The sequence below is a fragment of the Artemia franciscana genome, chromosome 3 (assembly GCF_032884065.1).
Source record: "Artemia franciscana chromosome 3, ASM3288406v1, whole genome shotgun sequence".
Lineage (NCBI taxonomy): Eukaryota > Metazoa > Arthropoda > Branchiopoda > Anostraca > Artemiidae > Artemia > Artemia franciscana.
Genome location: NC_088865.1, coordinates 19,983,530 through 19,996,982, shown reverse-complemented (window position 1 = coordinate 19,996,982; position 13,453 = coordinate 19,983,530). Strand labels below are relative to the sequence as shown.

The window sequence follows — 13,453 nt, the reverse complement described above, 5'->3', positions numbered from 1 at the left end:
TTCTTTGAAAAACTCATTTTGAGGAGAAATTTTTTATATTAATCGAAGAATAAAGCAAAATAAAATTTATTCCAGCTCTTAGCAATATTTTTTTAAATGAAACTTTAAGTTCTTTTTAAATTGATCTATGATTCAATTTATTAAAACCTAGGTTTTTTTCAAACTGCACAAAACTTCAGGTTTTATACCACAATTTAAACTGTTTCTTTATAGTTTAAGCATTTCGAAAAAAATAAATAAAAGGCTCCGACTGAACATATATGTCCATGGCCTTCATTCTAAATTCAAATGAGCTGTCACATTCTCCATAAAAGAAAAAAGCCAAATACCTCGCTAGTAAAGATCGCAATATCCTTGACAAAGGCCTCAAATCACCTATTATTAATTGTTCTCTGTCAAGTGGACACGAATGATTTGTGTCCAACCACTGCGATATACAAATTTTACAAAAAGCATGTTCACATATTGGAGCCTGAAATATAAACACAAAAATTAACTAGTTAAAATTAATCATATTATGTTGAATAATACATATTTGTTTTCTCGGTTTAAAATTTTCACTGCTCTTAATAAAATTATGTTTATGTATATACAAAATAGATTACTTATAAGAATTGTTATTACATTTTACTCCATGAATTTACTCAACTTGCCCAAATAGAACCAAATTGCTGGAATGTACTTGTATTATCCAGCAAAGGGCTCCCCGGGAATATAACGTTGAAGAGTCCCAATGACTTGTCATTCGGATGACTTGTTATCAGCAGTTGCGTAGTTAAACCTATAGTATTCAGTAAGTTTAATATTACACATTAAAAGCTATGAGCCCGAGGAACTTTTTCTGATTTTCAAAACAAGGTGATTGTTGGTCCTGTTGGAACTAATGGTCCTAGAAGTGAGAAAACTCATGTGAAAAAAGGTTATAACCCCGTTTTCTAGTGATCATAAGATTGGACAGCAACTAGCCCTATCCCATACCACTTTTGCCCAAAAGGATATTCGATCAAAATTTTGACATAGCCATTTGGTTCAGCATTGTTCAAAGGTCCAATACCTATGAATGTAGAGATAGTATAAACCCTCACAACCATTTGGGAAAAGATATTAAGTTATGTAATTTGATCACTCTCTTAATATAGAATTTTTATTAGGAAATATATTAGGAATTTTTAGGAAATATTAGGAATTTTATATAGGAAATATGCAGCAAGGATTTTCTGCATGAGGAGGTTTTCAAGGATGAGAATTTTTATGGGCAGAAAAGTTTGGAAACGGTGGGGAGAAATATCGTCGTTGGCTGTTCACTTTTACATGCAGAGAGAACGTTCCATAGGAATTTTCCGGGGAATCGTGAGCGTCGAGCGAATTGTGTGATTTTCATTTCGTGAGAGGAGGGGGATTTAATTCAGAAGTATTTTTTGTCAGGGAACTTTCCAAGAGAAGAATATAAGATTTGTTGAGGAATTTTACAAATAAAATCTTCACTGAAGAGGAGGGGATCCCCAACATCATTTGAAACACGATGAGGAGTTAAATAGAAAACAAATTCTTGAAAATTAAAGTAAAGACAATTTCCCAATAGGAAATGTTTGAAGAGAATTTTATTGTGGGGATGAATTTCAAGTGTACTTGTACTTGTAGCGGGACTAGACAAAGACGCCTCACCCGGCATCTAGAAGACTACGCATGGTTGACTCCAATTTTTCGCGATCTTGTGCCAACTCTTCAGCAAACCGGAGCCAGCAACTCTCCCACTGCCAAATCTTCAAAATCCGCCAACGGGGTTGAAGTCGTTTTTGGCAGTTGCTCACCAATACTTTAATTGACCACCAGGTCAACTGCGCCAATCTGGCAACGGGGAAGCTAGATGCACTTGATTTATGATACGGCCATTGGGTCTTCTAAGCACATTACCAAGTCAATGCAGTCTTCTCTGTTTGACAATCTTGGCCGTGGGTTTGATTTTACAGCAGTGGTGGTGCAAATCAGCATTTGAGATTCTGTTGTAGTATCGAATCTGTAGGATTTTATGTAGACGGTGGTGATCGAAGATTTCAAAATCATGGAGATAAAGCGCCTTAAGTGCCAAGTTTTGACTGCATAGAAGAAGACATATCTAAAAGCCACTTTATATTCAAAAATTTTTCTCTTCATTCTGATCTCCCGCCAGATCCACAAATGGTGGCGGAGTTGTGAGAAGATTGCCTGGGCTTTGTTGATTTAAAAATTCTTAAGTGGAATACCTTTAGTACGGTAGAATGTTTTCCAGAGTAATAGAGAAATTTACCACGGAGAACGAAGGTGTATTTTCCAACATGATTTGAAAAACCATTAAAAAGTAAAGTAAAACTTCTCAATCGATAGCAAATGACAGGTTTTCAATTGAAGCAAAATTAAAAAGTCAAAGCCGATATGATATATACCATACACTAGGTAATCTACCCCTTTTCAATTCCTTACTTGTTACACTCGAGTTTTTTAGTGCTTCAATTTTTTTTTATTCCAAATCAACGGTCCCCGAGTTTAGAAATTTGTTTTCAGATAATTTGAAAATAGTCGTACTTTTTAATTATTTCACAAAAAAACCTAGTATTAGAAACTGCTTAGCCTACTTAATAAAACTAGTGGCTATTGTGAATTCAATATCTGCTCCTCAACCAATAGGATCGGCACAAGTGCATCCTATTAAATGTGGAAACGTTTGCAAAATCTCAAAACTCACAAATTAAGTCCAATTATTCATACTTGAATTTGGAAGGCTGCTCTTTGACCTGGCTAATTGTTCAAATGTTTTCTTCATTTTTGGCAAGATCTATACATTTCTAGCAAAAATTAATGGTCTATAATTTTGACTTTTATGTTTGAGTTAGGCTGTCCATTATTCTTTCACTGTGATTATCTATATACTATGATTATTCGATAAATATATATATATATATATATATATATATATAAATAAGTTGTCTGTGTGTGTGGGTCTGTCTGTCGGGTGACGTCATGTTTGTGGGACGACTGACGTCATGTTTTCAACTGACGAAATTACAGACCGGGACATCGGGACACAAATGACGACCGGGACACCGACACACAGGGAATATAAATGACGACACTCAAAGAGAAAGCGACCGGGACAAAAGGAATGTTTGATTAGCAATCACAATCAACAAAGCACCGGGACACAAATAACGACCGGGACATAGGGAGTATAAATGACGACCAGGACATAAGTAAAAAAAAATAAAAAACTAAAAAAAGGTAAAAACTATAAAAAAAGACTAAAAAGAAAAAAAACTAAAAACTAATAAAAAATAAAAAAGAAAAAAAGAAAAAGGAAAAAAAAAAATGAAAAATAAAGGAGAAAAACAAAACTAAAAAAACGAATGTATATACAGACCGGGTCACCGGGATACAAATGACGACCGGGTGACAGGGAATATAAATAACGACCGGGACACAGGGACACAACTAAAACGGGGACGCCGGAGGGCACAAGGGGATATAAATGACGACCGGGACACAAGGAATATAAATGACGCCCGGGACAATCAAAGAGAAATTACAGACTGGGACACCGGGACACAAATGACGACCGGGACACAGGGAATATAAATGGCGACCGGGAGACAGGGACGAAACTACAAAGGGGACGTCGGGGGGCACAGGGGGATATATAAATGACGATGGCGACACAGGGAATGGTCGATTAGCAATTACCATCAACAAAGCTCAAGGGCAATCATTAGAATCATGAGGTATAGATCTGAATACGGATTGTTTTCCCATGGACCATTATATGTTGCATGTTCAAGAGTCGGTAAACCTGACAATCTATTTATATGCAAAGACAATGGGACAGCAAAGAATGTTGTATATTCGCAAATTTTACGTAGTTAAAAACATATATATACATATTTACATATATATATATATATATATATATATATATATATATATATATATATGTATATATGTTATATATATATATATATATATATATATATATATATATATATATATATATATATATATATATATATATATAAATATATATATATATATATATATATATATATATATATATATATATATATATATATATATATATATATATATATATATATATATATATATATATTTATATTTATATTTATATATATATATATATATATATATATATATATATATATATATATATATATATATATATATATATATATATATATATATATATATATATATATATATATATATATATATATATATATTCACAGGTGGGACACAGGGACACAACTACAATGGCGCGTAATTAATATGGCGCGTAACGACTTACGCGTGTTGGGGTGGCGCGAAGCGCCACCCCAACAGCTAGTATATATATATATATATATATATATATATATATATATATATATATATATATATATATATATATATATATATATATATATATATATATATATAATGAAAAAAGAAATCACCAATGCAACAGCACAAACACATAAAAAAAGAAAAAAAGAATAAAGGAAGAGAGAAGGAGCAAAGGAAGACTGTTTTCCTACATTATTAACTAATATGGATCAGTACTTTAATGAGGCCTCAACCCTACTCATCCATACAATCACAGAGGTCAAACAGCATATCCATACACAATAAACCATAAAGAATAAACCATGGACAGGCAGTCGTGTCGTAAGTAAGTATAAGTCGTCATATATATATATATATATATATATATATATATATATATATATATATATATAGATATATATATATATATATATATATATATATATATATATATATATATATATATATATATATATCTATCTATATATATAAAAATAAGTTGTCTGTGGATCTGTGGATGGATCAGGTGACGTCACCTGAAAAAACTGGATCAGGTGACGTCAAAACTGAAAAAACTAAAAAAAGGCAAAAACTACAAAAAAAAACTAAAAACTAATAAAAAAATAAAAAAGCTAAAAAACTAAAAAAACTAAAAAAAGGCAAAAACTACAAAAAAAACTAAAAACTAATAAAAAAGCTAAAAAACTAAAAAAACTAAAAAAGGCAAAAACTACAAAAAAACTAAAAACTAATAAAAAAAATAAAAAAGCTAAAAAACTAAAAAAACTAAAAAAACTAAAAAAAGGTAAAAAACTAAAAAAACTAAAAACTAAAAAAAAACTAAAAAAAAAGGAAAAAACTGAAAAATAAGCTAAAATAAAGGTAAAAACCAATAAAAAACAAAAAAAAACTGAAAAAACTAAAAAAAGGCAAAAACTACAAAAAAAACTAAAAACTTATAAAAAAAGTAAAAAAGCTAAAAAACTAAAAAAACTAAAAAAACTAAAATAGGTAAAAAACTAAAAAAAATAAAAAATAAAAAAAACTAAAAAAAAAGGAAAAAACTGAAAAATAAGCTAAAATAAAGGTAAAAACCAATAAAAAACTAAAAAGAAAAAAAGGAAAAAACTAAAAAAAATTTTCATCTAAAAAACTAAAAAAAACTAAAAAAGATAAAAACTAAAAGAACTAAAAAAGAAAAAAATAAATGACGACACTCAAAGAGAAAGCGACCAGGACAAAAGGAATGTTCGATTAGCAATCAACAAAGCACCGGGACACAGGGAGTATAAATGACGACCAGGACATAAGTAAAAAAAAAACTATCTATATATATAAAAATAAGTTGTCTGTGGATCTGTGGATCGTGGATCAGGTGACGTCACCTGAAAAAAACTGGATCAGGTGACGTCAAAACTGAAAAAACTAAAAAAAGGCAAAAACTACAAAAAAAACTAAAAACTAATAAAAAAAATAAAAAAGCTAAAAAACTAAAAAAACTAAAAAAAGGCAAAAACTACAAAAAAAACTAAAAACTAATAAAAAAGCTAAAAAACTAAAAAAACTAAAAAAAAAGGCAAAAACTACAAAAAAAACTAAAAACTAATAAAAAAAATAAAAAAGCTAAAAAACTAAAAAAACTAAAAAAACTAAAAAAAGGTAAAAAACTAAAAAAACTAAAAACTAAAAAAAACTAAAAAAAAGGAAAAAACTGAAAAATAAGCTAAAATAAAGGTAAAAACCAATAAAAAACTAAAAAAAAACTGAAAAAACTAAAAAAAGGCAAAAACTACAAAAAAACTAAAAACTAATAAAAAAAGTAAAAAAGCTAAAAAACTAAAAAAACTAAAAAAACTAAAAAAAGGTAAAAAACTAAAAAAAATAAAAAATAAAAAAAACTAAAAAAAAGGAAAAAACTGAAAAATAAGCTAACATAAAGGTAAAAACCAATACAAAACTAAAAAGAAAAAAAGGAAAAAACTAAAAAAAATTTTCATCTAAAAAACTAAAAAAAAACTAAAAAAGGTAAAAACTAAAAGAACTAAAAAAGAAAAAAATAAATGACGACACTCAAAGAGAAAGCGACCAGGACAAAAGGAATGTTCGATTAGCAATCAACAAAGCACCGGGACACAGGGAGTATAAATGACGACCAGGACATAAGTAAAAAAAAAAATTAACAAAACTAAAAAGAAGGTAAAAACTACAAAAAAACTAAAAAGAAAAAAAACTAAAAACTAATAAAAAAACTAAAAAATCTAAAAATCTAAATAAACTAAAAAAGAAAAAAAAAGGAAAAAAATAAAGGAGAAAAACAAAACTAAAAAACGAATGTATATACAGACCGGTACACCGGGATACAAATGACGACCGGGACACAGGGAATATAAATGACGACCGGGACACAGGGACACAACTACAACGGGGACACCGGGGGAAACAGGGGGATATAAATGACGACCGGGACAAAAAAACTAAAAAGAAAAAAAAACTAAAAACTAATAAAAAAACTAAAAAATCTAAAAATCTAAATAAGCTAAAAAAGAAAAAAAAAGGAAAAAAATAAAGGAGAAAAACAAAACTAAAAAACGAATGTATATACAGACCGGGACACCGGGATACAAATGACGACCGGGACACAGGGAATATAAATGACGACCGGGACACAGGGACACAACTACAACGGGGACACCGGGGGAAACAGGGGGATGTAAATGACGACCGGGACACCGGGACAGGGAATGGTCGATTAGCAATCACCATCAACAAAGCTCAAGGGCAATCATTAGAATCATGAGGTATAGATCTGAATACAGATTGTTTTCCCATGGACCATTATATGTTGCATGTTCAAGAGTCGGTAAACCTGACAATCTATTTATAAGCAAAGACAATGGGACAGCAAAGAATGTTGTATATTCGCAAGTTTTACGTAGTTAAAACCATATATATATATATATATATATATATATATATATATATATATATATATATATATATATATATATATATATATATATATATATATATATATATATATATATATATATATATATATATATATATATATATATATATATATATATATATATATATATATATATATATATATATATATATATATATATATATATATATATATATATATATATATATATATATATATATATATATATATATATATATATATATATATATATATATATATATATATATATCTATATATATATATATATATCTATCTATATTCACAGGTGGGACATAGGGACACAACTACAATGGCGCGTAACTATTATGGCGCGTAACGACTTACGCGCGCGGGGGGGCTTGGGGGGGGCGCGAAGCGCCCCCACCAACTAGGTGTTGGGGTGGCGCGAAGCGCCACCCCAACAGCTAGTATATATATATAAATAAGTTGTCTGTCTGTCTGTGGATCAGGTGACGTCATGTTTCTGTGTCGGCTGACGTCATGAAATTAGTTGTCGTCATTTTTGCTTTGACGGTGACGTCATTAACGGTATTTAAGACATTTGTTCACGGAAAAATGTTTACTTGTAAAATGACTGAAGAACCTACAATGGCAACAGCCGAGGAAGCTTCTCAAAGAGTTTATGCCAAAAAACTTGCTGCTGATAGAGAAAGTAAGAAAAGAAAACGTTCCGAGGAATCACAAGAACAGCAAAAAAACAGGCTTGCGGCTAAAGAACGCAAAACCGCGCAGTTAGATGAAAATCCACCTGGAGAGCGAGAGTCAAAACATATCAAAACTGAAAATGATAGCGATGATGATTGGGTTTGGGATTTTGACTTGGATAAGGTCATCAATGCCTACCAGATTTAAGTTAAAAAAAAACAAAGGTTCGTCGATATGCACTTCATAGTGACGCTGAAAAATAAAGAAGAAAAAGAAAACTGAAAAAAGAAAAAAGGTAAAAAACTAAAAAAAAACTAAAAAGAAAAAACACTCAAAGAGAAATTACAGACCGGGACACAAATGACGACCGAGACAGAGGGAATATAAGTGACGACCGGGAACCTCAAAGAGAAATTACAGACTGGGACACCCGGACACAAATCACGACCGGGACACAGGGAATATAAATGACGACCGGGACACAGGGACACAACTACAACGGGGACGCCGGGGGCACAGGCGGGATATATAAATGACGACCGGGACACAGGGATTGTTTGAATAGAAATTACAGACCGGGACACGGGGACACAAATGACGACCGGGACACCGGGACACAGGGAATATAAATGACGACCGGGACACTCAAAGAGAAATTACAAACTGGGACACCTGGACACAAATGACGACCGGGACACAGGGAATATAAATGACGACCGGGACAAAGGGACACATCATTAGAATAATGAGGTATAGATCTGAATACGGATTGTTTTTCCCATGGACAATTATATGTTGCATGTTCAAGAGTCAGTAAACCTGACAATCTATTTATATGCACAGACAATGGGACAGCGAAGAATAATGTATATTCGCATGTTTTACGTAGTTAAAAACATATATTTATATCTATCTCTAATCACAGGTGGGACACAGGGACACAACTACAATGGCGCGTAACTAATATGGCGCGTAACGACTTACGCGTACGGGGGGGCTTAGGGGGCGCGAAGCGCCCCACCAACTAGGTGTTGGGGTGGTGCGAAGCGCCAACCCAACAGCTAGTATCTATATATATAAAAATAAGTTGTCTGTCTGTGTGTCTGTCTGTCTTCCAGGTGACGTCATGTTTCTGTGTCGACTGACTTCATGAAGTTAGTTGTCGTCATTTTTGCTATGACGGTGACGTCATTAAAGATATTTAAGACATATATGTTCACGTAGAAATCTATTAATGTTTAAGTTTAAAATGACTGATGAACTTACAATGGCAAAAGCCGATGAAGATGCTCAAAGAGTCTATGCCAAAAAACTTGCTGCTGATAGAGAAAGTCAGAAAAAGAAAGCGTGCCGAGGAATCAAAAGAACAGCAAGGAAACAGCTACTTCGGCTTGAATACATTCGTTTTGAGCAGCTTCCTCGGGTGTTGCCTTTGTAGGTTTTTCAGTCATTTTACAATTAGAAATTTCTCTTTCAACGGTCTTCTTAAAATTAAAAATTTGTCTTTGAATGATATTCTTAAATACCTGTGTCCTGGTCATCATTTATATTCCCTGTGTCCGGGTCGTCATTTGTGTCCCGGTATCCCAGTCTGTAATTTCTCTTTGAGTGTCCCGGTCGTTATTTATATTCCCTCTGTCCCGGTCGTCATTTATGTCCCGGTCTGTAATTTCTCTTTGAGTGTTTTTTCTTTTTAGTATTTTTTAGTTTTTTACATTTTTTTTCAGTTTTCTTTTTCTTCTTTATTTTTCAGCTTCACTATAAAATACATGTCGCCGAACCTTTGTTTTTTTAACTAAAGTCTGGTAGGCATTGATGACCTTATCCAAGACAAAATCCCAAACCCAATCATCATCGCTATCATTTTCAGTTTTGATATGTTTTGACTCTCGCTGTCCAGGTGGATCTTCATCTAACTGCAAGGTTTTGCGTTCTTTAGCCTCAAGCCTGTTTCCTTGCTGTTCTTTTGATTCCTCGGCACGCTTTCTTTTCTGACTTTCTCTATCAGCAGCAAGTTTTTTGGCATAGACTCTTTGAGCATCTTCATCGGCTTTTACCGTTGTAAGTTCATCAGTCATTTTAATTTTAAACATTAATAGATTTCTACGTGAACATATATGTCTTAAATATCTTTAATGACGTCACCGTCATAGCAAAAATGACGATAACTAACTTCATGACGTCAGTCGACACAGAAACATGACGTCACCTGACAGACAACTTATTTTTATATAGATAGAAATATATATATATATATATAAATAAATATATATATATATATATATATATATATATATATATATATATATATATATATATATATATATATATATATATATATATATATATATATATATATATATATATATATCTTCTATATATATAAAAATAAGTTGTTTGTGGGTTATGTCTGTCTGTCTGTCCGCATATGACGTCTGAATTATTTCATCATATACCAATTCAAAAACAAAAGTATACAAGCTGATGTAGCTGAGTTGGTAACGCTGTATGTTCCAGGTTCTAGGTTCGAGAGGTTCCACGTTCAAACCTTACAAAAACTACAAAAAAAAAAAAAAAGAAAAAAGCTAAAAAAAAGTAAAAAAAGGTAAAAAAACTAAAACCTAAAAAAGAAAAAAACTAAAAACTAATAAAAATAACTAAAAAAAGGTAAAAACTACAAAACAAACCAAAAACTAAAAAAAACTGTCAGGTGAAAAGTAGAATAGCTAATGCTCAAGTTTGGAAGTATAGAAAGATAAGTCTACAAACCAAGATTAGAATATTGGAAGCTACAGTGATGATAGTGGTCAAATATGGCTCTGAAGCATGGGCAATCTGAAAAGCAGATGAAAATTTACGAGATGTTTTCCAGAGAAATTGCCTACGGATTGTTTGGAATCCCGCTTTTTGGGGCTATAATGAAAGAAAGGTTGAGATGGCTAGGACACGTTCTACGGATAAAGGATTACATATTACCGATGATTGTCCTTTTTGGCCAATCGTCTGAGGCTACACGGAAAGCAGGACGTCTTTGTCTGGGCTGGGTGGATGTCATAAATAAAGATTTAAAGCAAATGGGAACTTCCTGGGAGGGTGTAAAGAGGGAGGCTTTAAATAGATTAGGTTTCTTTGTCGACTGACGTCATGAAGTTAGTTGTCGTCATTTTTGCTATGACGGTGACGTCATTAATGGTATTTAAGACATGCGTTCACGGAAAAATGCTTACTTGTAAAATGACTGAAGAACCTACAATGGCAACAGCCGAGGAAGCTGTTCAAAGAGTCTATGCCAAAAAACTTGCTGCTGATAGAGAAAGTAAGAAAAGAAATCGTGCCGAGGAATCACAAGAACAACAAGAAAACAGGCTTGCAGCTGATAGAGAAAGTAAGAAAAGAAAGCGTGCCGAGGAATCACAAGAACAGCAAGAAAACAGGCTTGGGGCTAAAGAACGCAAAACCGAGCAGTTAGATGAAAATCCACCTGGAAAGCGAGAGTCAAAACATATCAAAACTGAAAATGATAGCGATGATGATTGGGTTTGGGATTTTTACTTGGATAAGGTCATCACTGCCTACCAGATTTAAGTTAAAAAACAAAGGTTCGGCGATATGTACTTCATAGTGACGCTGAAAAATAAAGAAGAAAAAAAAACTGAAAAAATGTAAAAAACTAAAAAAACTAAAAAGAAAAACTTACTAAAACTAAAAACACTCAAAGATAAATTACAGACCGGGACACAAATGACGACCGACACAGAGGGAATATAAATGACGACCAGGAACCTCAAAGAAAAATTACAGACTGGGACACCTGGACACAAATCACCACCGGGAATATAAATGACGACCGGGAGGCAGGGAGACAACTACAACGGGGACGCCGGGGGCACAGGCGGGATATATAATTGACGACCGAGACACAGGGATTGTTTGAATAGAAATACAGAACGGGACACCGGGACACAAATGACGACCGGGACACTGGGACAGAGGGAATATAAATGACGACCGGGACATTCAAAGAGAAAATACAAACTGGGACACCAGGACACAAATGATGACCGGGACACAAGGAATATAAATGCTATTTATATGCACAGAATGTTGTACATTCGCATGTTTTACGTAGTTAAAAATATATATTTATATTTATCTCTATTCACAGGTGGGACACAGGGACACAGCTACAATGGCGCGTAACTAATATGGCGCGTAACGACTTACGCGCGCGGGGGGGCTTGGGGGGGGGGCGAAGCGCCCCACCAACTAGGTGTTGGGGTGGTGCGAAGCGCCACCCCAACAGCTAGTATATATATATATATATATATATAAGTCGTCATATATATATATATATATATATATATATATATATATATATATATATATATATATATATATAAGCTGTCTGTGAGTGTGTGGGTCTGTCTGTCGGATGCCGTCATGTTTGTGTTGACTGACGTCATGAACTTAGTTGTCGTCATTTTTGTTATGACGGTGACGTCATTAAAGATATTTAAGACATGCGTTCACGTAGAAATCTATTAATGTTTAACTGTAAAATGACAGATGAACTTACAATGGCAACAGCCGAGGAAGATGCTCAAAGAGTCTATGCCAAAAATCTTGCTGGTGATAGAGAAAGTAAGAAAAGAAAGCGTGCCGAGGAATTAAAAGAACAGCAAGGAAACAGGCTTGAGGCTGATAGAGAAATTAAGAAAAGAAAGCATGCCGAGGAATCAAAAGAACAGCAAGGAAACAGGCTTGAGGCTGATAGAGAAAGAAAGAACAGAAAGCGTGCCGAGGAACTACCAGAGCAACACGAAGCCAGACTTGCTGCTAAAAGAGAAAGTGAAAAAAGAAGGCGTGCCGAGGATCTACCAGAGCAAAATGAAACCAGACTTGCTGCTAAAAAAGAAAGTGAAAAAAGAAGGCATGCCGAGGAACTACCAGAGCAACATGAAACCAGACTTGCTGCTAAAAGAGAAAGTGAAAAAAGAAGGCTTGCCGAGGAATCACAAGAACAGCAAGAAATCAGGCTTGCTGCTGATAAAGAAAGTAAGAAAAGAAAGCGTGCCGTTGAATCAGAGCAACCTAAAAGTTATCGCCTGGCATTCAGGTACAGCCCAGTCGATGATTATAGCTTGAGTAGATGTGTTCAAATCGGGACTATGTCTAAAATTTGTCCCCATTGCAAGGCCTTGAAATTCAATGGTGAAACAATGGGAATGTGTTGCGCCTCGGGAAAAGTTAAACTTCCTCTATTGGCTGCACCACCAGAGCCATTGAAGACTATGCTTACTGGAACTACGTCAGAATCTAAGCATTTTTTATGACAGATCAGAAAATATAACTCATGCTTCCAAATGACGTCGTTGGATGCACAAATCAAAAATCCAGATCAATCTGTGCCTACTTTCAAAGTAAAAGGGCAAATTTATCATAAAGCAGGGTCCCTTCTACCATTCTCAGGCG

General features: G+C 33.3%; 1 long non-coding RNA gene across 1 annotated transcript in view; it reads right to left on the bottom strand.

Annotated features, from left to right (window-relative positions):
• Positions 1-335: 335 nt before the first annotated feature.
• LOC136024629 (uncharacterized) overlaps positions 336-13,453 on the bottom strand; it is a 38,101-nt gene continuing 24,983 nt past the window's right edge. The window contains exon 3 of the long non-coding RNA XR_010616863.1: positions 336-472. This is a non-coding gene — a long non-coding RNA (uncharacterized LOC136024629). The remainder of the gene's footprint in view (positions 473-13,453) is intronic.